Source organism: Embiotoca jacksoni, unplaced genomic scaffold (genome assembly GCF_022577435.1).
Source record: "Embiotoca jacksoni isolate LCO1_2020_lvr unplaced genomic scaffold, fEmbJac1.0.p SCAF_21, whole genome shotgun sequence".
Lineage (NCBI taxonomy): Eukaryota > Metazoa > Chordata > Actinopteri > Embiotocidae > Embiotoca > Embiotoca jacksoni.
Window position 1 is genome coordinate 8164759 of NW_027185352.1, and position 27462 is coordinate 8192220.

General features: G+C 41.7%; 1 long non-coding RNA gene across 1 annotated transcript in view; it reads right to left on the reverse strand.

The window, feature by feature from the left end:
• Positions 1-2643: 2643 nt before the first annotated feature.
• The window catches only part of LOC138202586 (uncharacterized), a 50307-nt gene continuing 25488 nt past the window's right edge, over positions 2644-27462 (reverse strand). The window contains exons 3-4 of the long non-coding RNA XR_011178655.1: positions 7141-7229; positions 2644-5441 (exon numbers count right to left, since the gene is read on the reverse strand). This is a non-coding gene — a long non-coding RNA (uncharacterized lncRNA). The remainder of the gene's footprint in view (positions 5442-7140; positions 7230-27462) is intronic.

The window sequence follows — 27462 nt, forward strand, 5'->3', positions numbered from 1 at the left end:
TTGGTCAGCTGGTAAGTAGACAACTGGAAATATCTCAATGAACCAAACGGATGAGTTGCCATGACGTTTTTTTTTTTTTTTTACAGACATTTTTCCCCAAAGGACAAAACCTACTCATGGCAACCCATCGTGACATCACCCGTGGGTTTTTCAACTGCCATTTTGAAGCCTCGCGTCTACCATTTTGGCCGTTGCCGTGCCATTGGCATTTCGTCTTGTTTTATGTTTGGAGCCAGAAGTGACGATATTTGTTTGAGCTGGGGAAGAGTGAGGAGTGGATCTGACTGAGAATTGAGGACAATCTACCCGCCTACCTAAACCAGAAACCTGCCTGCACCTCAGAAATGTCAATCAAACCAAAAACACCTAAATCATAGGCCTCATACCCAACTAATTACTGACTTATTTTCAGAAAGACCACCAGAACACTGATCAGAAGGAGGGAATCTAGCGAACGACACCATGATGACTACTAGGAAAAAAATGTACGGACGAAGTGTTTTGTGAGAGGATTTGACGCTTTCTGAAAGGGAGTCTATTGGAGCCAGAAGATTTCGGAGCCCTGCCCTTGTGGTCCTTAGTGGTATTGTACTGTAGGGCACTGCCACATTGGCTTCACGCTTCAGACCCAAAGACGATGTCCATTTTTATATACGGTCTATGATCCTACTGACCTATAATCCACTAACCTACAGGGTAACGTGTGATGACAACTATTGGTCAGACTGCCATGAAACTTAGTACAATACTAACTGGACTTAGTAAAGACATCTATGGCACCCAGAAGATGTACCTGCCTCTGGTGCTTTCCTCCAGTGTCACCATTAGGCTGTTTTCTTGCAGATGCGAGCGAAATATCTAAAGTATCAGAGATTTCTGGAATTTGTGGCACTCATTTCTGCTCTCCTCAAGATTAATTGTAACACTGATCCCTGGTTGAAACAATGCTTAATTTGTTTAACACATTGGCTTATGCCTAAATGCCTTTAATGTTAATGACATCATCCTCAGATCCACTTTGGGTTTAGTGCTAATTAGCAAATCTTCGCATGCTAACATTGTTAAAGCGTGTTAAATTTAATATCGGTTAAACATCAGCTCATTAGCATCGTCAGTGCAGCCTCGTACCACCACGAGTCTGGCTGACAGTCCTGGTTCTTGGAAAATGACTTGTTACTACAGTGATTTGTGTTTTCTCGGAGCAGCTGTCACATTTCACCACTTTGGAAATTTGACTGTGTTTACCTGCAGATGTGTTACACGCTGCAACAGTTGATCTTTTCATGAAACAACTACAGCCGGCTGAAAGCTGCAATCAGCCTCCCTCATGAGCTCACCAGCTAAATCTACCGAGCTCATGACAGGATGTGTCAGAGAACATGACGAGACACGTTAGACGTGGATTTAAAGCTAATTAGACAAAGGGATTATGCATAGGTTTTTTTCATCTTTAAATTAGGATGGATTTGATTTTTCATCTGATTTATTTTAGCAGCAAAACTTTGACAAAATGTCATATTTTGCCCTTGTGCATAAAGCTGCCGAAGTCTAAAAACTTGCCCAATAATGTTGACTCATCTTCTGTATCTGTGCTTTGCAGGACTCATCTGTGTCAATATTTGACAGACTTTCTGGTTTAATTACAGATTCCCTTTTGTGCACTCTCCCAAATTTCAGGGATTATCCAATTACTGCTTGCGTGCCGACAAACAAGGGGGACTCTTTGCCTTTCACTAATTGGAATGAGGAGTGGAGCCAGAGCTCAGAGGAGAGGCCTATCACTGAGAATTATTGAATAGAGAAGGAGTAAAAAAAACAAAACAGGGATGTGTGGTCTGCCTTGGGCTGCTCATGGATTTCCTCTGATTTCATCAGAAAAGAGATGGCTGAGGCGATTCCCCCAGACAGCAGCCAGCTGGTGTGTGTAGGCGAGCTTTGCTGCCCAAAATCTCTGTGAAAGGAAAGTGAAAGAATCACGCTGTGTCTCTGCAATTCATCCTCTGCATCAGTTACCCCTAAACAATGTTTTAGCTCACCTGCTGTTAGATAACCTTGTGGGATAACACCGTGCAGCAAGAATGACATTCTTATTCTTTAATGAATCTCTGTGCAATTGTGGCGTTATGTATGACAATTTCAAGGCTTAAAGCAGCTTTAACATACACCGAGTAACATATGACAGTAATTAAATTGTACTTAGGTGATTTAGTTACATTTATTGGTTCTGTAATTGGTATTTCAGTACCTTGTGTCTATAAACATCTTCCTTATAAGCCAATTATTGAAGCATACACAGTTAAATGTGATGTTATCAATAATTTCATGTCTTTAATGCTGTATTCCTGCTGCTCATTATTTATCTATTTGTTGTGCACATACAGTAAAGCAGTCTGCCCCTTGTGTCAACTTTGCCCCGAGTTTTTTAATCAAATCCAGTTAGAGATCCGACTTCAACTGCATATCTTGAAAGAAAAGACCCCAAAACTGGACAGTGGTGATCTGATGTGCGTTTGTGTGTGGATTTGGAGTGTGCATGTGTGTGACGTTTGAAAAACAACAACCTAATCCCCCCCCCTCCAAAAAAAAAATAAAAAAAAAAGAGAGAAGAGTTTAACAGACAAATGAAACGAGGTATGCAGCAGGTTGAACTGTAAGGATTCATAATTTATTGAGCAGCACTGAAGTTAAAACAGGGAACAAATGAAGCACAGAACACAAAAGAGCATTATTTATTACAGGAAAATCAAAGTGTGGCCTGAGGGGGGGGGGGGGGGTGTACATAAAGTAGCACAGCGCTCATACATTAAACCTACTGTACACAAACACAGTACATTATTGCAGCTGTCAGATGAAAATCCCATTTTACCAATGGTGATGATTTTTGTGTTTTTACCCGAACTTGAGGATTGTGACCTTGTTCATAACTCGAGGACTCATGAAAGACATTGCATAATTAAAAAAAAAAAAAAAAATGCACAGCTGTCAAAATGAAAATGAGGCTGTTTTGTCTTATTTCACTGATCATTCTGACATTTTGGAAATGTGAGGTTTGCAGCGCAGTCAGATCATAACCGAGGAACGCAGCAATAGGCGTACACACCCTCGGGCGAAAGAGCGGATGGCAGCAATCTATTCAAACACAACTTCCCCTTCATATGCCAGGGCTGGTTTAAATAATGCAGGCTCTTTTCCATAGATGCCACGATGGTTGATTCCCACCTTTAGATTCCCATGGACCCCCGCCGGTCGAGGATTGAATCCTCTTTCAGCCTCCTCTAATGGGTCTCCCTTGCTCTACTATTCTTTCAGACCTCCTCATGTCTCGATAAAAAAAAAAAAAAAGGGGGTGAAAACGTACGTAGGAGTGGGAACCTAAAAAATACATTAATCTGATAATGCAAGCAAAAGAAACTTCCCAACCCACCCACTGAATATTAGATCACAACAACTTACAGCCTTAAATGAATCATTAAATCTCAGCAGCCCTCATCTATTACAATTTCATCTTGAATAATTATCCACCTCATATCGGTGCAGAAGTAATGTCACACAATTGCAAGCATGTGTCAAAATTCGTGTAATATCCAGGGATTAATAATGCAGTTTTTGGTTTTCAACAACAAACCATTTAGGCTTTTGTTCAGAGTCAGTTCGGGAGGGAGAAGGAGACACTTATTTTACAGGAAATACAAGCAGGAGAAGGTTGACATTTAAACCCCGAACCCCCACAGGACCCAACGGCAGCATAATTTGAATTTCTTGCTTTAATTGGTTGACACCAAGTTCAGCTCAGGCAGAAAGTTACCGCTGATAAATGTTAGCCATTTGGAACTGGCCAAAAATTTTGACCTAATTTGTGAGCAGACAAAACTTTCAGAGACGAGTTAAAGTTTCCAGGCGGGAGCTTAAGGATTTACGATGACGGAATAACAAGGTAAAAATCAGTTTAATCAGTCCAAAGAAAAAAAAAACCATCTTTACAGAAGAGCATCTGTGATATAAAATGGCCAAAAATGGAACTTATCTGAATGCATTGTGATTTTTTTTTTTCCACAGAAAATGCTGAATGAACAATAAAAACATAATTAATTGATTGTAAGACTTTACCTCCAGGGCAAAGTTAACTTTTATGGTTTTAAGTTAAATATCTCAACAACTAGTGGACAGATTACCTTGAAATTTGGTACCCACATATGTGTCCTCAAGTTGAACAGTAAATATTTTGTTGTTCCTCCAACTTTTCATTGAGCTTCATCGCTTGGTCAAAATTAAAATTTTTCCAGTAGTTTTTGGGAGTAATGACATTCTCATAGCACCTGGATTTACCTTGCTGATTACAGTGAAATGTTTCAGCAAACTAAGATAAACCCACTAAACTAAGACAATGGATTTATTTATTGGTTTGTCCTGTTGGCCACTCAAGTATTGCAACTAAAAATATATTATGTGGGCAAAATGGCATTTCCCCTCATAGAGTTCCATTATAAACTCATATGCAATAACTGTTAAACTTTTAGAAAAGTCATTTTTATATGCATGACGATATTAGCATTTGACTTTAAGCACTACTGTGACTGAGTACAGCTTTGATATTGATAGTTTCACATTTATTTTAAGTCCAAAATGTGACTTTAATGTGTTGCAGGATTTCTATAAAAGGTCTTTTACACACTGATAATTTTAAGTGTTACAGTAGCCTGTGACAGGTTTCTGTGCAAAGTATGTCCTCACCTTCAGCATCATATATATAATAATAATAATAATAATAATAATAATATACAAATGGATTGTGTCTATATTTTCAAACACCACTGATGACCTACCTCTGCAAGTTGTTTCATTTGAATTGTGGTAGCTATCCTTTACTCCTGATCTCTATTTTGAGAACTTTCCAGCTCCAGTTTTGTGCAATGACCCCGAGGCAGAGGAAGGGAGGAAGGAGTTTGAAATTCAGGCCACATGCAGGCAGCATGCAGGTGGGAAAAGTAGGTCTGTTCACAACCAAAGATTTGGTCAGATGGATTTTATCAGCCCAAACTCACTGTGCATTCTGCTCCATTGTCTTATAACCAATTCTTCAATGAAGACTTTTCCCATTACAACTCCGGTCTACAAAGATTATTCTGAACAAAAAAAACCAATCTGAACTATTTGTGTGCTTTCTTGATCAGGGGCCGGATCCTGACATGAACATGGCAGCTGTCACATCCACAGGACGCTCACTGCATGTGTTGGCCAGCGCGCCGAGCACTCACCGCGTGTTTAGTGGCTTCTACTCCTACATGAACCCATCTAACATCACGTAGGAATAAAAAGCCATAAGACACAACAGCAATCTCACAGGAGGAAGGAGAAAAAAGGAAGGAGGGAAGGAATATCAACAGCGGACTCCATGTTGGCAAAAAAAAAAAGAAAAAAGAAAGAGGGGTTTGATCTCTCAGCTGGGAGGTTGAGGAAACGAAGGAAAGTGTAGGAAATCATCCCCAAACGGGCAGCAAACAGGGAGTTTTGTTGTTGAGGAGAAAGTTGGTTTTGATAGAAGGAAAGGAGAGAGAGAGAAAAAAAAAATCAGTGAGAAGGCAGAGGGTAACCCACAGGTGATACAAGTATTCACAAGGCCATGCTCTGTCTTTGTCTTCCCCTCTGTTTGATTATGTGCTTCCTAGTGCAGCAGATGAATATGTATTGCAGGCATTACCAGATTCAGAAATTCCTCTGTGTGTACAAACTATATTCGATATGCTGGAAGCAAAACTGCTCTGATGAACCTAACCAAACTCCATCTGCTCTGTTTCCAAACAAACCCTTTTTTTTTTTTTTACAGGCGAGGCGCGCATGTTTTAATGTGCGGTTCAAATGAAAGCTTGTGTTTCTTCAGATGTTTCGCAAATAAATATCTGCTTCTTAAAGCAAGACATGCTACTGTTAATATCCACTTGCAAGCACCGTGGTCGCGGCTCTTCCTGCAGCAGGAAGCCAGTCAGGCTCATGTGCAACACAAGGGGGTTACAGTATGAGTGCACGCACATCCAGATAAATATGTATGATTCCGCCGTGGTAGGTTTCCTGCTTTGTATGCTGATGAGCTTATTCAAGTTTAATAATGCGATGTAGGTGCGGTGGGGCCGGGTGGGAGGCGGAGGAGGGCTGACGCACCGATGAGCGAGGTTTACCGGTGAGGTAAACCATTACATTTAATCTTACTAATAAGACTGCAGAAAGAGTTTGACTATCCATGGTGACTGATCATAAAGGCCGTAATGTGAGTAGACATGGTTTTAATGGCCATCAGTGGTGCTGCTCAAATTATAGATAAAAAATTCAATGGATTGTCGTGATTTCTGTTTAATCTGCTGCATATTTGCTTGATTTTTAGCAGCAAAATGAACCATCAAATGAAGAATCAGACTGATGATAGTAAAACTGTCATCTAGTTCATTTTTGATGGAAAGCAACCAAGTACCAAACTTAAGTACATTTTTGAGGTACAATTGACTTTACTTTCAATGTACGCTACTTTCACTAAATTTCCCTACATTTTAAAACAGCTTTTTATAAATTCTAAGTACAACTTTTTTCTCTTTTGCCTCTAATATTTCTTCCCTGTTTCATTGTTAGTTGTTACTGTGATGTTGTAGTCCTGGGAATACGATGTAAAGTACTTTGTAATTTTGTTTTGAAAAGTGCTGTATAAATAAAGTTTATTATCATATATTTCACTACATCTCTGATGGAAATATTGTAATTTATGGCATCGCATTATCATTAACAGTTCTTTTTGAGATTAAAACATTATATTACATGTATAACATATACAGAGTAGCTAAAATGTTATTGACCTCAACCCGTTATAGCAACAAAATGTTACTGCATTTTATACTGTAGTATACAGTAGTTCCATACAAGTCGAGCTTGTAGTTTAATAGCATCACCCACAGCAACACTGCCTTTAAACAATATATATTCATACAACAGGTTTATTTAGTAATCTGACCTGCACGATTCAATTTAGAAGTCTTTTATCTTTAAATGAAGTGCAGTCTTGTCACAGATAGTAGTAATGGAAAAGATTTTCATTAGTTTACTGAAAAAGAAGAACGTGATGAGGAAGGGTTTGTGTTAGTGTGTGTGGGATCGTACTGTAGGTCTGTGTTGTGTGAAACACTTTGGTGAACGTCGTCGTTTGGGCTCCTGTTGTCGTTGGTCTCTGCATCAACTCCCGAAGGATCCTGCGAGAAAAACAGAAGAGAAAGAAGAGTTGAGACGTAAACTCAACCTGAAGAGCGTGAATCCTCATTACCGCCGTTTATTCAATAAATCGATCTTATGTCTTTGATACTGAATGAAGGGTCACGGTGTGGAGCTTGAACCACGACGCACACCCTGGAATAAAGTTCCCTGAGTGACGTGTGTAGTTTCGGTCTGTAAAAAGTGCTTCTTCCTGAGAAAGTTGGAAGTCTCAATGGGCTCAAACTGTGATTTCACAGACACACTGACACTTGGAGCTTCAAGCAGCCATTAACCACAAACCAATTACGTTGAGCAGCAGCTACTTGTTGATGACTTGTGCAGTTTACGACGCCTAATGAAAAGTTAATAGCGAGCACACAGGCATTTCTGCACCTGCTGACGTCTCCACTGAGGTGAAAATTGTTGACAGTAGGTGAATTCGGCAATAAAACCATAAGGACACTGTGCCTACACATTTTGAAGGGAGGACTAAATGTCCTCATTAACAAACAGGGAAAAAAAAAAAGTAGAGCTTTTAATTCATCGTTTAAAAGGCTTTGGGAATTGTTTGGGATAACTCACCACACAATGAGCTGTGACATCTTCATTGAAAAATGATTGATTGGTGTGCCAGGCAGAGGGGCTGTTTGAGAGACAGATCACTCAAACAGTCAAGCTGTAAAAGCCCAATAATATGATGAATGGTCTATTTGCCCAACAGATGAGGAGAAACTTGCATAAATATGAAACGTGTGCTTTTTGTACCGGACAAAGAATAGATCGAAATTTGAATAATACGACTGTGTCCTCTGTCACAGGGCAAGTTGGAAATGAATTTAAGTTGCCAGCCAATTTTTTCCGCCTACGAATAACGTGGGTCGACTCATTCATCACCTCGGATTGTCTTACAGCAAGAGAGAAATGGGTTTATTGATTATGAGGCGTGCGCTTTCACACCTGTGTGGATTTCCACCTGCAACAAATCCCACAAACAACAGACCGCCGAGGAGCTGAAAGATCAGGGAAAACAGTACGGATTCATGTGATACATTTCCTCTACTTTTAACGTGACTCGGCGCACAAAGAAAGTTTGAGACACATTATTAGTTGCCCATTATTCTCCTTCACTGGAGGCCCTTGAGTCTACATACTCATGTATCATAAATGGGCCATTTAACACTTAGAGCATGCACAAACTGTATCTAAAGTCAAGCCACTAATCACTTAACTAAACAATGTCTCTGAGGATCGAGCGCGAGTGTTGATAGAGTGACCCAATTTTTTTGCACACAGCATCTATAATTGATGTGCAATAGATGTAGCACGGCTCAGATCTGATAAGGGCTTGGCTCTGATGGATCTCCAGATAGGCTTTTGTGTGTGTGTGTGTGTGTGTGTGTGTGTGTGTGTGTGTGTGTGGGGGGGGGGGGTGTTAGGAGGGGGAGGGGGGTGAGGGGGGGGGGGGTGAACAGATGTAGAGTTGTGCATCAGAGAGGGATGGGGTTGCCTGTGATCGTTTCCACCCTGCAGCGAACAAAATAGCCCTCATATATCCCTGTAATCTGCATTAGCGCCGGAGCACAAGCCAGGAGACAGCGCAGAGGGGGATGAATAATGGGGCTACCGCTGATTTGGCAGGCCTATATTATACCTCAAAAAAAAAAAAAAAAAAAAAAAAAAAAAAACGGAGGCATGCCCAACTGGCGAGAATATGAAATGAGGATGTCAGGAGTGAACATGATCGCCCCTGAACGCGGTATTTATCAGCCGATATTGACACCAAAAGCATGCTTTTAGCAAGCGACGGGCTGTTTTCGCCTTTTTCTGCTCTTGAAGCTAATTTTCCGGCACCGGTGCAATTTTACTGAAATATTAGTCGTAGGAAGCCACCAGGTGCATCTGCACAAGTCCTGTACTTGGTACAAGTACCTGTAACAAGTACAATCTTGCGATGCTTAGTCTGAGTGCCTGTTTTTTTTTTTTGTTATACTTTAACTCCACTGCAATCCAGAGGGAATAATTTGCACTCGACTACATTTATTTTTCAGCCAGGTATGCGTGTTGACTGGCACATTTCAGCTCATGTTCTGCTGCTGCCCAGAACTCACTAGGTTGTGAGATGAGTAATGACCTAACATTGTTTTGGCATCTTCTGTCGGTATTACAACCAACAAACTCGAACCACAAGCAACTCTCTAACTGGCGAGAGTATATGAACATGAGCCCAGAGCCAAAGGAAGAAACAAATGTTTCTGTCCAGCAGCCACGGTGGAGCGTACGTCCTAAAAAAAAAAAAAAAAAAAAAAAAAAATCATCCAAAATAGCATATTACACTCCACACCCAGAGGGGAGGGGAAGGCAATTAGTTACATCTACTTTATGTCTCTAACTTTTTTTCTTTTTTTTTTACAACTAATTCTGAATCCGCCTTGCACTAAAGTTATTTCCAACTGCATACTTTTTTCTTTTTTTTTTTTCATTATTGTGAGTAAATTCTGCAAGCCAAGAAAAGTCTCGCTGTAACCCAAATAGCAGAAATAATTTTCATCGCATTTCAAACAGAGCTGGATTCCTAAGAAGTGAGGACTTTAAATGAGAGCACAGTAAACACGGCGTCTGGCATTAAACCCTTGTAATGGCTTGTAACAGGATATGCTTACTTGCTATCTGAAATTAAAGCGTAGATATTGCATCCCTTGAGGCCAATCAAGTAGTTATGTGTATATTCTGCTGGGACACTAATATACTGTGTGCTCAGTGTGTGTGCGTCTTTGTTGTTTCTTTGAGAACGGATTTGGTTTAATTTCCTCTCATAATTTATGGTTTCCCGCATTAATAAATTGCGCCGCGCACTCTTGTTTCTCGTCACAATTCACAATTAAAAAAAAAAGTCAAACAAAGCACACGGCAGAAGGAGAAGAGGATGCAGTATCTGCTGTTGTGTTTTGCTCCACTTTGAACAGAAATGTGATTATCAGGGGGCGACATGCTGCAAACACAACAAACAGTGTACAAAATGTTACTTCTTCATCAGATAAGAAGCAGAGCATTTTATCAAGACTATAGAGCATGCAAACATCAACATGTGGCGGTATTAAATTTACATCTAGGGAGTGATGTGGCATCATATTTCAAGCCATCAGTTTTCTGCTCGGCCTTTGCAGGATATGCATGCAGGCTTTTCATTATCCGAGCGATAAAACGGTTGAAAAGCTGAGAATGAGCCCAAACAATAGCAGCTACCTCGAATAATAAGCCCATGCAAATGAATAGCTGTAAGATTGCGGCCATGTAAACCCATTCTTTTACTGTGCCTTTGATTTTTCAGTCACAAGGACTTTCATTATAGAACCTACTGTGACAACAGGCATTGAGCTTCATGTGCAACACATACAACCACAAGTCCTGGTGTCATTAAGAGACCAGGTCTTTCATTAGGTCATTGTTAAAGTGTGCATGTGTGAAATTCCCTCGTTAGTGACCTTTACACTATACGGCTAATAGTCTCTTAAGTTTCTGCTGCCGCTGTTGTTCCACTGCAGGCGTATTAGAAGATTGCTTTTTCTATTTCACATGTCTCTACAATAAAAAAGTGCTTGTGGAAGCATTTTGTAAGCGAGTAGAAGATTAACTCCCCAACTCCCTGCAACATCTGACTGACCTGAAAAGTTGAAAGGTGTTGGTAACACCAGCCGATATTTTTGTTCCCTGCTGATATGCTACAGTGCAAGATGCGCTTTAATGAGAAGGTAGAGTAAAAAAATCAAGGGAGTATAGACCCCATAAGTTGAAGGCAAGAATGCAGTATTAAAGTGTTATTAAAATGACTCAGAATTACTGTGAAGATACATTAGAGTCAATCATATTTTGTGCTCAAGCCAGAAATCTGTTACTGTTCTTGTACTTGTGTTTGAGGTCCCTTTTAAAAAGAAAAGTCTTTGGACTGTACAATCAAAAATGTCACAATTACACTGTGTTATGTCGAGGGTTAAATGTGGCAAAATACAATTCTGCAATGCTGAATACGACATCTCAGGAACGCCTCGAGGGAATTTCTTCATATTTGGTACAAGCGTTCAATTCACAGCTGAACTGATAAGAATTTGATTGTCAAAGGTCATTGAGATCTCACAAAACATGACATACTTATGTCCACAGCTGAAAACACACAGGCGCAGAGTCAACTGTCGCCCCTAGCACCAACAGGAAGCATCACGCAGCAAAGCGTGAAGACAACACACAGCACGGGAAAAACTAAACGATGGATAAGCTGCCAATTGTCCTTGTAATAACAACATTTTGGATTGTAAAACTCAGGATATTTCTCGACAACTAGTAATTTTGAGCCAGAAGTGACCGTTTGGACTCAATCTGATTGGAAACCCGAGGATAATGAAGGGATTATTTTCAGATGGACCGCCAGAAAACGAGTAAGGAGTGACTTTAGCGAACGACACAATGATAATTTGGGTAAAAAAAAAAAAGATTGACTTTGTATTTCATGAGAAGTTAAATGGGAGTCAATGGAGACAGAGCTTTTATGGAGCCAACCCCTATTGGCCCTCAGTAGTATTGCAATTCATGACACTTCTGGGTTGGCCTCATTTGTTTGACCCAGAAGCTATGTCCACTTTTACACACAATCTATACATGGATGTAAACTACAACTTGTCTGGTTGGTGAACACATACAATCAGGTGGCAGTAATTCTTTCTTTTGTATTCGCTCTTGTTACAAAGTCAGCAACAGTTGCATTGTTAAAGCACTTTACATAAACAGACAGTATGACAGTTGGTCAAAGCTGAGAGAGGATTCACCTGGTTGCCATCACGGGTATTTTAATGTAATGTATTTGAGCAGCTGCTTTTCAGGGGGTTTAAAAAGGACACTGTATCTGCTGTAACAGATCCATCCAAAAGTTCCTTGAGGAAGAAAGTTGCACCACCATCATCCTCACCTCCACAAACAGCCTTGTGTGTAAAATGATAGTAAAAGAGACTTTGAATTAAAGATTCATGAATGCATCAAGCATGAAGATTTCTTTCTGTTGTATTACATTTAACAAGCTCAGAGCTTGTGGGTCTACCTGTTAACTTTGTCTGATGTTTCAACCAATTTCTTCTGTGATTTTAGGTTTTAACAGGTTGCAGTGACTGTTTACTCAACATTTCTTGCTCTGCTTGTCGCTCATTTGCTCCTTTTAGCTTTTCATTCCCTGTTGAGCTCATGTTTCCCGCTTTTATGGTGATAGATGTTTATTTTATTGTTGTTTTCATGGCCAATTTAACATCTGGTCAAGGGACCATTGGTGCAAATTTTCGTTCTGGCTAACACTGGCACATAAGCCTTTACAGTGGCACACATGCTCACCAATGAGCACTATGGCTGTAAAACCAAATTACAATCTTACTGCAGAGAAAATATCACAAGAGTATAGTAATGATAGTGAACATGAAAAACACGAGACATACTGTGTGTGTTATTAAAACTAATAAAAACTTGAAATTAGCTTCTGTCGTGATGAAAACGTGTCGATGGAGACTATTTTCTTTGCACTCTGAGGAAATTGAATCGTCTCCACATTAGTTTTGAACTCACTTTTAAAGTCTCACTTTTTTTTCTTCTTTCCAGTGTACAGACATTACTGTACAGGATGTTTATGTAGGGCAGCTAAATGAAGAAATTATGAATGGTCTGAAAATCGAAGCCGTCCTCCGAAGTATGCAACAAATCACCCTTATCTGCTCTGTCGCTCCTCTTTCTCTCGCCCGTCTCCCTCCGCGTTTTCATTACTCACTGAAGGTTTTCTCTCCCGTGGACTCCGAAGTGAGAACATTTTCATGAAGGCAATAAAACGCTCATCAACGAAGGCCTGAAATGATTTTTTAATATGACGACATTTTAATGAGGACTGAAGGAGATGGCTGGTTTGGCTGATGGCAGCGCCTCTTTATCAATGAATGGCAGGGAAAAACTAATGGCACTAAAGCAGGGAGGCCGCCTTGTCTCTCTCTCTTTGTGTCTTTATCTCACACACACACACACACACACACACACACACACACACACACACACTTTATTTTCAGGAACTAAATTAAATTTCGCCGGAATTCAAGTATTAAAAAGATATGAAGGCACAGTTAACTTTTACTTTACTAGGAATGCTGTATGCGGTCATATTTGACCTTTTCTTTTTGGTGGGCTCCACACACTCCTCTCTCTCCATCTCACTTTTGGTCCAAGTGTTTACGTGTTATGTCATTGATCGGACTTTAATCGGGAGGACTTGGCAGTTTAGCTGCTTGAGAAAACCTATCAGATATGAGTGCCTGAGATTGATTGCGGTGACAAAAGGTCGTGTTATTGGACTGGAGAGGTTATGATGAAATTACAGATAGAGCCAGACAGGGTTCAGCATGCGAAATAAAGCAAGTCATGAGACATTCATGTGTACTAGCTGAAGAGGGCAAAAAAAAATAAAATAAATAAAAAAAAAAGGTCCGTCCTCTGTATCAAAGCATATTGATATTCAGGGTTTATAATGCTGCTTTTCATGTTCAGTGGAAACTACACGCTCTTTGCTGAGATGACCTAAACCTCAAAAGTGAAATGCAGCAAAGACATGTTGTAAATTAATGTCACGGAAGGTGAAAGTATATATTAATGCCAAGATATGCTAAAACTGTCGGAATGTGTTTCGAATGTGACTTTTGCTTGAAGGCTTGAACCTAATGAGTTGTCAAGCAAAAGTCGGTGCTTTGAAATCGCAGTAAAGTTATGATAAGCAGCAAATTAATGTCAGAATAACGTCACTCACTAAGATGCTCTGCTCATTACATGCCGTTACATAACACAGTGTGATATGTTAAATGCTTACTACCTATATTTCACACTGCGTTGCCTGTTTTTTTTTGTGTTTTTTTTTAATGAGACTCGTACTTTATGATCCAGCGAGTGGTCAGACTTGGCTGACTTTGCTGGCCAAGGTCAGGACGATAGCGGTCCGCGGAGGAGAGGAGCCCCCTCTGCCTACCAGACGCTAAACAATACCACTTCACTGCCTCCTTCCTCTTGCACCATGCAAGGTCGTCTCACGCTGGCTACGCCTCTGCAATTAGCATGCAGCCTGTGGCGTGGCCTGTCTGGCGGCGAACACACGAGCACGGCGCTCTGCTCTCCTAATGAGATGCCAGTCAGTGAGAATGCCTGCGGGACTGTGAAAGTGAAATAAATAAATAAATGAGGAAAAAGAAAAAACCTCCCGGGGTGTTTGTGCACCATCTCATGGGTGGGAGAGGAGACTATTGAAGTGTACACAGCTGGACTGGATCGGGCGGGCGGCTAATTTTACATAACACACACTATTTGGTGGACGCTTTCATTTAAATCGTGGTACTCCTCCATGAAGGCATGGCTTTTTAGCATGGGCAGCCTCAGAGGGGTTTGTTGCCCCAACCTTTACTTTGAAGCTTTATCAACAACGACATTACTGGAGGGGGGAAAACTGTTTTGAGGATGCAGCGGCTGTATTTCACCACACTGAATTCCCATTTGAAATTTTGAACAGAAACACACAGGTCTATTGATTAATGAAAGTATTATATTTGTAATGCTATAGATGTTGCAATTCTTTCATCATGGGTTCTGAGAAATCATGTCATTTTGGCATAGGTGGACGGGTCTAAATACTGCAATACCCATGAGCCTTTTGCTGCTGTTGCAATGGAGAGAAAAAACGAATCAAATTGACACAATCAAAAAGGGAAATTGACCGATTTTTCTATACATCCTTTTAGCTCAGTGATTGAATCCTTTTTTGCCGAATTGAACCTAGGGAGTTTTTCCTCAAAGAAACTAGATGTTCTCGAAGATCGTTTCTTATCCTTCATATTGATACATTTTATTGGTATTGTTATTTGTATGTTTGTGGACAAATTAGCAAACCATCAAAGTCTTAAAGTCCAGATATCCGAGTATTGTTTCTGTCACTACTGGTACCAATAAGAGTCCTTTATTAGAAAGATTGTGCCCACATTTTGTATAGTGCCCGATTTATCACTACTTTGGAAAACTCTACAGCCTGTAACGTGACCACGGAGTTAAAAATGCTGTTGCTGTTCCTTTGTTTGTCTAAGTGTCAACGCAGAGTTAAAAATTATAACAACTAGGTGGTATTTCAACAACAAAAAAATTCCCCCACAATACAAAGAAACATTAGCAGTGATAAAATATCTACCCTACCACTGGTTAAGTTTGAACTGCATATTAATAGACCTTCGGTGCAGATCTTACATACAGCATTGCACCGTTCCTCAACACTGCATGAGGCATATGAATCACAAAGCACATTTTCCTACAGTGAGGAAGTCATTGTTATGCTGCTGTAGTCTCTGGTGCTGCCTACAGCCGAGAGAAGCTTTTAGGATGCGTGTATCCGTTTAAATATTTTTATCTGGGGGTCAAAATATGCACAAAATAGCTGCCATCAGGTGATATTAAACCGTAATAGGAAAGAGAGCAGTCAAAAGTTCTCTTTTTACAAAAAGCAAACAGAGAGGTTTTGTTTCTCAGGCAGATCTGGGTCTGATCCTCTGAGGCGTTGTGTATACACCGAGCCGTGTTTTGACCCAAATTGCTGCACATTGCAAAAGGGACTGGTGTAACGAGGCCTTCGGAGGGATCTGCGCAAGGTGTTTCAGCTCGCGACATGGAATTTTATTTAAGAGGTGGATTTTGTCTGTTGGATGAAAACAGGTGTTTCCTAAGTGACAACACTCCTTGAATTCGCTGATGAGAACAGTTTGATCCGCCATCTACCTGTCTGAATATCCATGTATCCAAAAGGTAAAGAAGACCTGAGATGAGCAGCACACAGTTGATCGTACATCTTAAAACAGCCGGGGGGAGGAGAGGGGCGGGGTGTTAAAGGCATGGAGCAGCGACATGCCTCACAAAGCCTTGGTGCCTGCTAATGGCCCCCTGTTTGTAATGGCATCCGTATAGCACCGCTTGACGAGCTGCCAAAGGGGGTGTTCTGTTATTGCGGAGCCAATCACCCACTAAGTATTTGCTGGCTCCTATTTCCTCTCTGCTAATGTGCGAGCCTCCCCAATGCCGCAGCTAAATCGACTCTTTACGCCTGACTTGTCACCCTGCAGCGACGCGCGGAGAATCCCAAAGATGCATCGACGGAGGGCAGCGCAATGTCTCTGTTGCCATGGATACGTTTATGGGCAGGGATGCGGTTGGGCGGGTTATGATGCTTTTACTGCAACCCTAAATCATGGAAAGTGATGGCTTTCAATGATTAGGATGATGAAGCTGACGTGACCTTTGCAAGGGTGTTGTTAGGCGGTGATTGCTCACTTTAATGTGTCCTTGGATCTGCTGTGTCAGATGGTGTGTGGGTGAAGGGTGTGTGTTCGTAAACAGTTGAGATTCAGTGGATCGTTAACGAAACCGCTGTGGAAAGATGGACAAAATTGAATCGGCAATTGTTATGATAACTGTTCAATCTTTTAAAACATATTTCATGCAAAAATGCCAAATGTTTCCCGGTTTAAGCTACTCTGGTCTGACAATTTGCCGCTTTTATTCGTCTTAAACTGTAATAAACCGAATATTTTTAGAGTTTGGACTTGTGGTTGGTTTGGGCTCTGGGAAAATTGTGATGCTGATTTTCACTATTTTCTCATAGATCAAATGATTAATCCATGAACTCAGAACCTAATTGACACAGTAATTAATGATGGAAACGATAATTTGCAGGTTGCCCTCCCATTGTGAGTGATTTAATAAAGCAATGTGCAGAGAGGTTTCATTAAAATTACATATCTACATACGTTATATATTTCGCGTGTTTATGTAAACAAAATTCTCCACAAACGTACTAATAAACATTTTCAGCAGATGACATTTGGGAGTTTTGAACATACGGCTACTTCTGCCAGATAGCAAAACTAGCACAACAGAAACAGCCTTCAAACATATTACTGGCTCAAAGCACAATTACCCACACACAAATTCATTTAGTTTCAAGTTGTTTACCTCATCTTTTTCACAAGTGTTGGCATGTGTACTCTTTCCTGACTGAAGCAGCTGCTAACTTGATCCTCATTTTCCATGATATGTTGGCTGCTGATTTGTGCAGTTTGTCGTGGGTTTTTGATTTTACTCGATGCTTAATGTCAATAGCTGTGATGTGACAAAGCACTTTACCCAGAATTCAAGTTAAAAGCACATTACTGATTTTTAAAAGTACCCACATAAAATAGCTGGAACCCAAGTAACTGTAATTAGTTACAAAGACATTAGTTGTTTATTTAGCTTGGCCGCCATGAGTTTGCTCATGTAGTGGTGATGAAATTCTTTCTACGACATGCAAAAGGAATGACAGACAGTAATGAAAGGTTATATTCCTTCACAAAATGCCATTATGTTCAAGAGTTATTGGGCTGTTCAGTGTGATTCAAAGACTAAAGTCTTCAAAATGGCTACAGCCAACATAATTCAGTGATGATTAACTATCCTACCAGCCGTCATTTTCCAAATGTGGCGCGTCTCACATTGCAAAGAAAGTTTGAATAGATTTTTCCAGCTGGGTAACAATGTCAAACTTGAACGTCCACCTGCACAGTAAACAGAAAGGTGTCCTGCTGATAAGAGCTGTAAAAAGCAAAGCAATGAAAGTGAGAGGCAAATAAACTCAAAGATTTGAGCCCTCGAGAGGTCTGTGTGGGAATGAGTAATATGTGAAAGCGTGTCAACGGCGAAAGAGCCCAGACATACTTTGCCCCCCGTTATCGGCCCGCGCAGATGTGCCTCAGCCCTCTCTGCAGCGCTCCCATTCGCCACATCCATCACAGAAGTGCACCTTGGGAGATTGAGAGGATGGCGCGGGCGCCAAACCCACCATCTGCCGTCGTTTAGAAATAAATGACAGGCCCAAACCTAGTGGGAGCCCGTCTCATTCCACTGCCAGCGCCGGTGCGGTGACGGGTCCGCCCAACCTTCCCTTCTCCCTGAAATCGATGTGTGAGACCCCTGCCAGTCATGCCGGAGCGTGCCTCGGAGAGAGACTTGGAGTGGATTTGGTCGGTGAAGCACAGCCCTTTACTCAGGGGAGCGGGCAGGTGGAACAGCGTGGTGAAGCCAGCTGTCTCCCCACTGATTACAGCAGCCAACATGGAGAGCTGGAGAACTCAGACTCGAGGTGGATCCGACTGGAAAGCGGCAGCTCAAAGCTACACTTTACTCGATTAGAGGCTTATCGATGATCTACAGATAAAGAAGCTATCGGTTTTAACAAGCGGGGAGTTTTATGGGCTGTCGACAGGCAGTGCTTGTATCCCACCACATTCCTACTAATTGATGTTTCACACACCATGTTTTTACAGTCCAATCCAGTTGGAAACAAAGCTGTGCAATTTAGCGGTTCTCCCAAGGTGGAGATTAAAGAAAATTAAGTAGTCAACGAAACCAAATGGACAATCCGACCACTGTGCGAATGATAAATGAAGCCACGGGGATCATAAAACTAACACACGGACATAACCCTCATCAGGGTGAAAAACTACAGCCCAGATATCGTCTGCCTAAAACAAAACAAAAAACGCTCTCCCCTTGTCATCTTTAATCTCCTTGAGGATGACTTCCTGTAGCTTTTCTCTGCCGACTGTGTGAATTGGAGAAGTACTACTTCACCGAGTTCTCGTATGTGACAGCTAATATAAGTTTGGCCCCAGAACTGAGACGGGGAGGTAGACTTTATTAATTTCATGGATTTGGAAATGAGCCGTGGTGATAAGGCTATCACTCTCTTATCTGGGGATGGTGGGGGCGTAATTAAGGCGATAGCCAGCGATGATGAGGAAGTGGTGTGAAAAAAAAAAAGCCTTGGGGATATGAGGGCGGAATCTTCAGGGCTCGTTTACCAGAGGGATGATTAGATTGGCACTTAATTGCTACCTTTTCTATTTTTAGGGCGGGAGGTTTTCTTATGAGCCTCCCTTGCCCCCCCTCCCCCTACCACCACCACCACACACACACACACACACACACACACACACTCCCCTCCCACCCTCCATTTTTTTTCCTTTTCTGCGTGGTCAAGGTCAGATTAAAGCATGTTGAATTGTCAGGCGGGCTGAGGTTAAATCACTGTGTTATGTGGCGGGTTAGATTGAGAAGGGGGGAACGTAACCCACCCCCTCCCCTCTTCCTGCCTGTGTGGATATGTGGGAGATTGAGGTCAAGAGTAGGTGGATGGCGGTGTAATAGCAGAAGACTGAACGTTTGCTAGTTTCATCTATTGAACTTTACCAAGAGCCTCAAACTCTGGTAATTGTTTTGCTGCAACAAAGCAGGCTTACCAATCAGTTTTTATTGATTCTTTTTGTCATTGTCTCGCTGCAACGAAAATCCAAACTCAAAAAGCTGGGACATGTTGTGAATCTTCAGATTGACTGGACCAGAGCCGTCGCCTCCAGCAAAGACGTTCTCTCAGCAGTGTCCAGGGTCTAAAACGTAAAATATACTTCATTCAAGTCAGAATCAGGGCTCGAGGTATTTATTCAGCAGAGAGGCAGACAGGATGACCAGAGGCCAGTGAAGGTGGTTGGACTGCCCAGATTTCAGGCAGGGAAATGTTTAAGAATTATAAAGTGTGAAATCAGAACGTAAAAGTTAAAGTCATAACTAGACTGGGAGCCCACAACGCCAGTAAAAGGTTACAAAAATTAAATAATTAATAAAAAATATTAAACTTGTGCTTCAACTCAAAACTCCAGAGAAGTGCAGTCGTTGCACCATTTTCATGTTTCTAACTGGAATCCAGATTTGACTGGTCCTTAACTTCATTATATACCATTTAAGATTTTAAATCCATCTCAAAATCCCATGGAAGTCAGATGCCTACTTTAGACATGCAAGGCTGATGCTGTATATCACTGTAACTATATATATACAACAGTTGCTCAACAATCCTAAACGATGACAGCACTTCAACAAAAAAATAATTTAGACTTAGAATCTCTAGAAATGACCTGCAGACTGGATCAATCCACACTTCACTATTTACATCTAATGCAAACATTCAAATGGAGGAAGTAGTGTGGTATATAATGTCTGTGGCGAGGCGGAAAATGAAGGTGTGGGGGTTCGGTTGGTTGACGGACATGTCAATAAAAGTTCACCTTTTTATCACCTGTAATTCTGATCTTTCCAATTGTATACCATCTATTTTGGTTTACTCCAAACGATACAGTACCTCAGCCACATCATTTATTTTCTATGACCACAGTCCTTCCCTAACATCAACATCTTTGCCATGTGCAGATAACGTATTGTAGAAGGGAAGAATTTGTATGTTGTTTGATGAAAAACTTTAAGCAAAATTGAATTTCTTGTGGGTTATAAGATTCAGTTTCCTTCCATGTGTGCTCAGTCTGAGTTCAAATTGTAAAAAGCTGTTTAAAGATTATGTTGGCTGGCATTCGATATTTGTTTTGTCAACAAGTAAATATATTCTCTTAGCTAAAAATCTTCAGCTGGGCACTGCAGTTTGCAACAAACAGGAGTGAACTGTGAATTTGTTGAGGACTATTTTCTGCTGCGGATTAATACACATTTGCTGCTCTATCAGTATTTACAGCAGCATTATAGTGAATAAACTAAATAAACTACAGTGTCCGTGTTCATCATAATGAAGTAACATATGCAGTGCAACAATGTGCCTTGCTGATGTGTTTTTAGGTAACAGTGGAGCTCTATGGCAGAGAAGATGAAACTATATCAGGCTGTGGCTGCTCATAATTAGATCCATTTAATGTTGGTCCTTCCATGGGATTTGGTGACATCAAGGAAAATATGGAAAATCGGAAGACTTTAAATGTCACCGCACCAACGTCACTGAAGCAAACTGCAGCAGCGGTGCAGCGTTTACAGACTGTAGTGTTTCTAACTTTGACTGTGATGTGACACGTCAGACGAACCGGACAAAACGAACTCTGACTGCATCCTTGAGTACGATGGCATTTCTCCAGGAATTATAATATCCTCGGAGTGTAGTCAAACTTTGATAGGGCGACTTTAAATTACCTGTCCACTAAGATATGATGGCACAATGTGAAGCAAAAGCTCAGAACTAATGAAGACCTTTATGCGAGACAGATGTGAGACTATTCCTCCGGTGCTCCGTGACACCCGTGATACCTTCCAGTGTAAACATCCCAGCCTGCAGAAAAGGGGGCTGCAAATCAGCAAAGCCTGCCTGTAAAACCCTAATCCCTGCTCCTCCGACAGACACGCGGGAGAATAGAGTGTTATCGCCCCGGCTGACACACTCCTGTGTTTTCTCCCAGCATCCTCGGGGGTTTATCACTCCTGCATTTCATTCCATTATCCCGAGCACACCGGGGCTGTCCTCCGGAGCGCCGGGGAACGAGACAACTTGTCAGGGTCGCAGAACAAAGAAGGAGCATGTCGAGCAGCGGATTAGACTGGGAGAAGGAGTGCTTGGCTTCGGGGGAAGGAAATCAAGGAAAAAGGGGGATGCGAAAGGAGGGAAAACCGTCAGGGATGGAAAAGATGAACAAGGGAGTGAGGTGAGAGAAAGGAAGCAGACAGAAAGGTGTAACTCTTTTTTCCACAGCTTTAACGTCAAGTCCCCCCTCTGATATCCTTTGTCTATATTTACCTGATGTAATTCCTGCTTTAAATAAACAAAATCCCATTTGTTCATATCAAAATATTTGCATTTTATATATTTATTTTAATTCTGTTGTCTGGATTTGTGCCAACTGAGGATGAATATCTTTACTGGAGCTGTAGCCGGGGAATTTTTGGCATTCAGCTCAAAACAGACGTGAACAGCTAATCATCATATAGAGGTTGCCAATTCTCAATAAGTTTGTTGATTAATCGACTAATTGTTTCAGCCCTCACGACATTTACTGCCAGTACTTTTACAAATTCATAAACCTGAGATAATTCAGCTCTTGCACTGACTATAAGTGCCTGAAGCTGACGCAACACCAGACAGATAATGACTGCATGTTCAGGAATTCTTTTTAACGTCCACCCTGACTTTGAAATGAGCGATTTTCTTTTTCTTTTTGCAAAATGGAGTTTTCAATCTGAATTCAACAGAGGCCATTTTGTTTTTTTGGGGTTTCTTTGTCGTGTTCGTCAATCAAATTTAATTGAAACAGCTTTGAAGTTTGAAGTATTATGAAAATCTTCGAATTAAAGGCAAACAAGTGTATCTGCCTAAGCCTTATCATTTCATATAATCGAGACGTTTGTCACAATCAAACAATGGCTTGTTCAGACAGTCGTATCTCAAACAAGGACATAATGTTGTGTTTAACCACAGCAGATTGGAGCTCGCCATCTGCATGTAACACACACAGGTGACACGTCAGCCCACGACACATCCAAAAAGCTATAAGGCGCAGACGAGCGCACGCCGCCACCCCTAGATCCCACACTTCATTACACGTCCAGCCATCCCTGACGGGAGTAAATCGATGCAGGATAATAGCCAGCGCCCCCGCCCCTCCATCAATTCAACCTCTCCCCCACTCCCCCTCCATCCAACGATGCCTCCATCCTTCCTCTCTCTTTACCAACATCCATCCACAGGTCTTTTCGTTTCAATTCTCTTTCTTCGGCCAACCTTTCTACTAACCCCGTCCGACCTAATAACATCCCCATCCTCTCACTAACTACCAGTACCTTCTTTTCCCTCCATCCATCCCCCTCCTCCCCCTCCCCCTCCTCCTCTTCCCTCTCCATCTAACCTGTCTGTTTTTATCACTGCTGCGGATCATTCCTCTTATCAGGCGCGGCGGCTGTAATACCGCCGTCGTATATAACATGTCTGTTGTGATCACTGACAGCTTGGCCGTGCTGCATTGACAGTAACAGGGATAATAAGCTCATTTTGCATGCTGTTCTGTGTCACTTTCTGTCTGTCTGGGCCGTTTCCTATAATTTAGGTCTGCTGCATCTCTGGGGAAGGAGGCGTTATTAGTCAGCCGAGGATTGTCTGGGGTGTTTAAAAATTCCATTTGGTTAAGGGTGTCGCCGGTTTACATGCGAGCCGAGAAGTTGCCGCTGTTACACTTTTACACGTAATGGCTGCGTTACCTTTACTTAAAGCAAATTGATGAATGCCGCTGGAGGAGGGGGAATGAAACTGCTGGATTGGTCAAAGTTTTTGCAATTCTTCAAACTAGCTTTAGAAATTATTTATTGTGGTTAATGACCCACTGCAGGCTTGCAGCATACAATTAAAGCTGAGAGCCATTATTGCTATAAAAACAACAAAATAGCCTTTTCATGGTTGCTTTATTCACATTCATGAGAGCGAGACAAGTTCGAGCTGAGCCTTGTGGTCTTCATTGATGGAGTACAATGTGTGAACTGTAAATAGGAGGGAAGAAATAAATTTTACTTTTTTTTTAAACACACTTAGCAACTTTATAACACGTTTCAATGGCTCAAATACAATGATGTTGCCTTAAACAGCAAGTAAACTAAAATTTTGAACTTCAAACCACAAGGAAGTGTAATTTTAACATGACAGCGGTATTATAGATGCATTATAAACTAATACAAACTATGAAAGTGCTCACTTGTGTATCATTTTCAGCAGGAAACTTCACTTTTCTCTAGGTCGTACCACATGCTGAAAAATATGCTATAATTCATAATTAAGCTTTAAACAAGGACACAAGTTGTGATTTACAACATATTCGGATGACTAAACAATGACAGCGGTTTGAGAAGGAGGGGAAAAAAAAGTGCATGAAATATTCAAGAGAGCTGTGATAAAGTGAGGAGGATGACAGCTCTCTGTGAAAATCAAAAGATCAAAGACCTTGAACCTCCCCTGCATCATCTCTCACAGTCAGGGTACAAAACATTCCTGTGGCCTGAATCAAAAATCTTTGCTCACCAAACATAATGCGTTTGCAGAAGTTGTTGTACTGTTCAGCACAAAATAGAGAAGAGATGAATAAGATATGAGGTGACACGTTAGCAAATGTCTGGGACCGTTAAAGTAAATGTCATTCTCACATTAATAATTGTAATAATTATGTGGCTGGAATCTAGATGACTGAATCCCCGATACGTGTTTTTTTTATTTTTTTTACTCGGTGTTTAAAATGAACAGATTTAACCTCATTTTGTGGCACTAGGAAGATAAAATATTTTTTCTGTAAATTTGACCAAGTGTCCCAGTAAGTCATGACAGCGAGACGGTGTCCCCGCCACGACAACAGTCCTTTTTCACAGAAGACACTGAAGCACTTCATAGCAGGAAGAGGTGTAATCGATTACATTAAAAACTCAGTCACGATTTACTGAGACTGTTACTGCATTCAAACGGGGTTGTATTTATCATATACATGAGAAGAGTCCATGAACACCGTGTCGTATTCGCGACATTGGAACTCGAAATTTTCTATGAAGCCTCGAGTTCATGACTTGTGACATGTTTGCTGACGTTTACAGAAATGGCAGAGGCCATGGAAGTTCATTTTTTTGTTGGATGTTAAGCTAATTTCTTGTCATTTTAGTCATGCACAGTTTGTCCTCAAAACTTAGATAATGGCCTACGACTGAGGAAAATGTTGATGGCGTCCACGTTGCTGTTGCCTAGCAACTGTATTTTTTTTTTTACGACTGATCCACTTGAACGCCAAACATACGCGACTTCCCATTTTGTAACCACGAGCTCATGACTTTCATTTGAACACAGCATGAAACTCTTAATTGGGACTCAGCTGGGAGATACTGAAGCTTTCCCATATCTCATGCTGTGACATAAAACTAAAAGGCTCATGTAAATGTTTTCCCCAACTCTTCTGCTTATAATTATAGTCTGAACAATATCATGTGAGCATGCTGTAAACACCAACATGTTAAGATTGTATTATCATTGCGAGCCTAGTAGCAGCTTGAAACCAAATGGAGCCCGATAGAGCTGCTCCCACATCTGTAGTTCTCTTGGAAAAATGGGACTCCCTGTGAAACGTATGCTAATTGCTGATTGGATAATTATGCTGGAAACTACACCACACTTAGTTAACCAATATTATATCCACATATGAATTTGCCAGTGCAAAGTGAATAAGTTGAAATTTTAATTTTGAGCACCGACAGTCAAATATTTACTCACTTCGTCCCTCAGGGTTCAACTTAAACCATCTGTTCACTCTGCAAGCCGTTCAGAACGTCGCTCACTGGATCTCTGTGTGCTTCAGCCAATTTTAGGTGACACAATCCGCGAGCCAACACGCACCCATGTGTCAGATCGGCGATATGGTTTTCTGGCAGGCTGAAATATCCATTAATTCTTCTCCCATCGACATCGTGGATCTTTTTTTTTTTCTATACTTATCAAGTGCAGACATCATCTTTTGGGAGAGAAAAAGTTGTCGGCAGCTGAGCTATTGAGCAACATTTCCCCATCAGCCCATCAAGTGATGAGCAGCACACACGTATTACCTCATTTATTGCCCGAAGTCTGCAGCAACAATGACTGCTACAGCTGGACGTTATCAGCCAGCACGCTGTATAACAATGTGCGCACTATTAGGTGTCTGGAGAAGTGTTCGAGCTTACTGTGGAGGTCTGTGCAGACTTCAGCGTAAAGTTTCAGAACATTTCTGTAAATAAATAACGGAAGATATGGAAATGTGTTTCAACCAAACAATAACCGGCAATCTCTTGTCAATTCTAAAAAAAAAAAAAAGCCCAAAAGAAGTCCGCTTTTTCAAAAGCTTTCCGTCTCAGTTGTTACCAAAAAGATTTCAAAGCAAATGCCTTCTAGTCAACTCTGAATCGACTTCACCTCTGGAGTTTATCTGACCAGCTGATGTGATGAAAACAGCCGGAGGGGCCGCAGAGATAATACAGCCACCTCTTTAACCACAAATGTCAATAACAATCCCAAAACAGAAACTCATCCCAGAACTTTAAATGAACTTCCAACTTTTCCCAGAGTCGACCTGCAGCGCGCCGAGAATCAAGTATTCATTATCTCCCTGTAACAGCGACCTATGGATCAATCACGCTGATGCTAACAAGGGGGATATGAAGTGGATGTAGCAGACGGAAGGTGAGGCGCAGCAAACACTGCGGCAGCAGCTGCTCTCTGCAGTACGAGCATTAAGACGGGAGGAGGCGCGTAATGAATGTGCATTGGTGGCGCGCCTCAGCATCTGCGCACCCCAGAAGACCCGCCGTGCCTCCACCGTCTCGGCGATACACCCGTCTGTGACTACACTTTCTTTGTTGGAACCACACCCGACTCCTTTATTCTGTTTGCTTTCAACTGCATTTTCTCGTGTGAAAGTGGCAGCGGCAGGGAAAAGGTAGAAAGTTAAAGAGACAGACAGAGAGACGGGGGATGGAGAGGGTGGGAGGAGGAGGGGGTGCATCCCCCCCTCCCCCTTCCTCCACCCCCTTACAACTTTTCTTTGGGGGCTTCTTATAAACCAACCATCTATCTCCATTATGCCTCCGAAATTGCTATTTGTCGCTTTGCGGGGAAGAAATAATCAATATGTCTTGTGGGGGCAGCGAGCGCATTAGAGGAAGCAAATTGATGTCTCTCGCCCCAGCGCTCCTCACCCAGCACACTGCACCACAGCTAATGGGAAGCCTCGCTGGCTGGCAGACAGGGAGCCAGTGTGTGTGTGTGTGTGTGTGTGTGTGTGTGTGTGTGTGTGTGTGTGTGTGTGTGTGTGTGTGTGTGTGTCAGTGCACATGGGTGAATGAATGAGCGAGTGGTCAGGCAATGGGGAATTTGTTCATGCAAAGTGAATGCCAGTGTTGTGGCTGTGTATTTGTGCACTAGCGTGTTTGTGTGTGTGTGTGCGCCTGCATCCTGCTTGTGTGTGTGTGTGTGTGTGCGCCTGTTTTGTCTGTTTGTGTGTGTCCAGTGCCCGACAGAGCCTTATCTCTCCCAGCCATCCGGTTTTAGGTCTTTGGGCTGTCAGAGGCAGATAGCCCTGTCACTACCGCAGCATCCCCTTTCCCCGAGAGCCTTGAAGGCTTCCTATACCGGCTGACACTTCCAGAAAATCCCCACCTGATAAGTGCATTGCAGACGGACGTGACTCGCCCAGCAGTCTATCTGCTCTGCCTGGCTTTTATTTCATTACACTTCTCTATCGTTCTCAATCACATGCCCAACATCCTTTTTCTTGATTTCAAAAC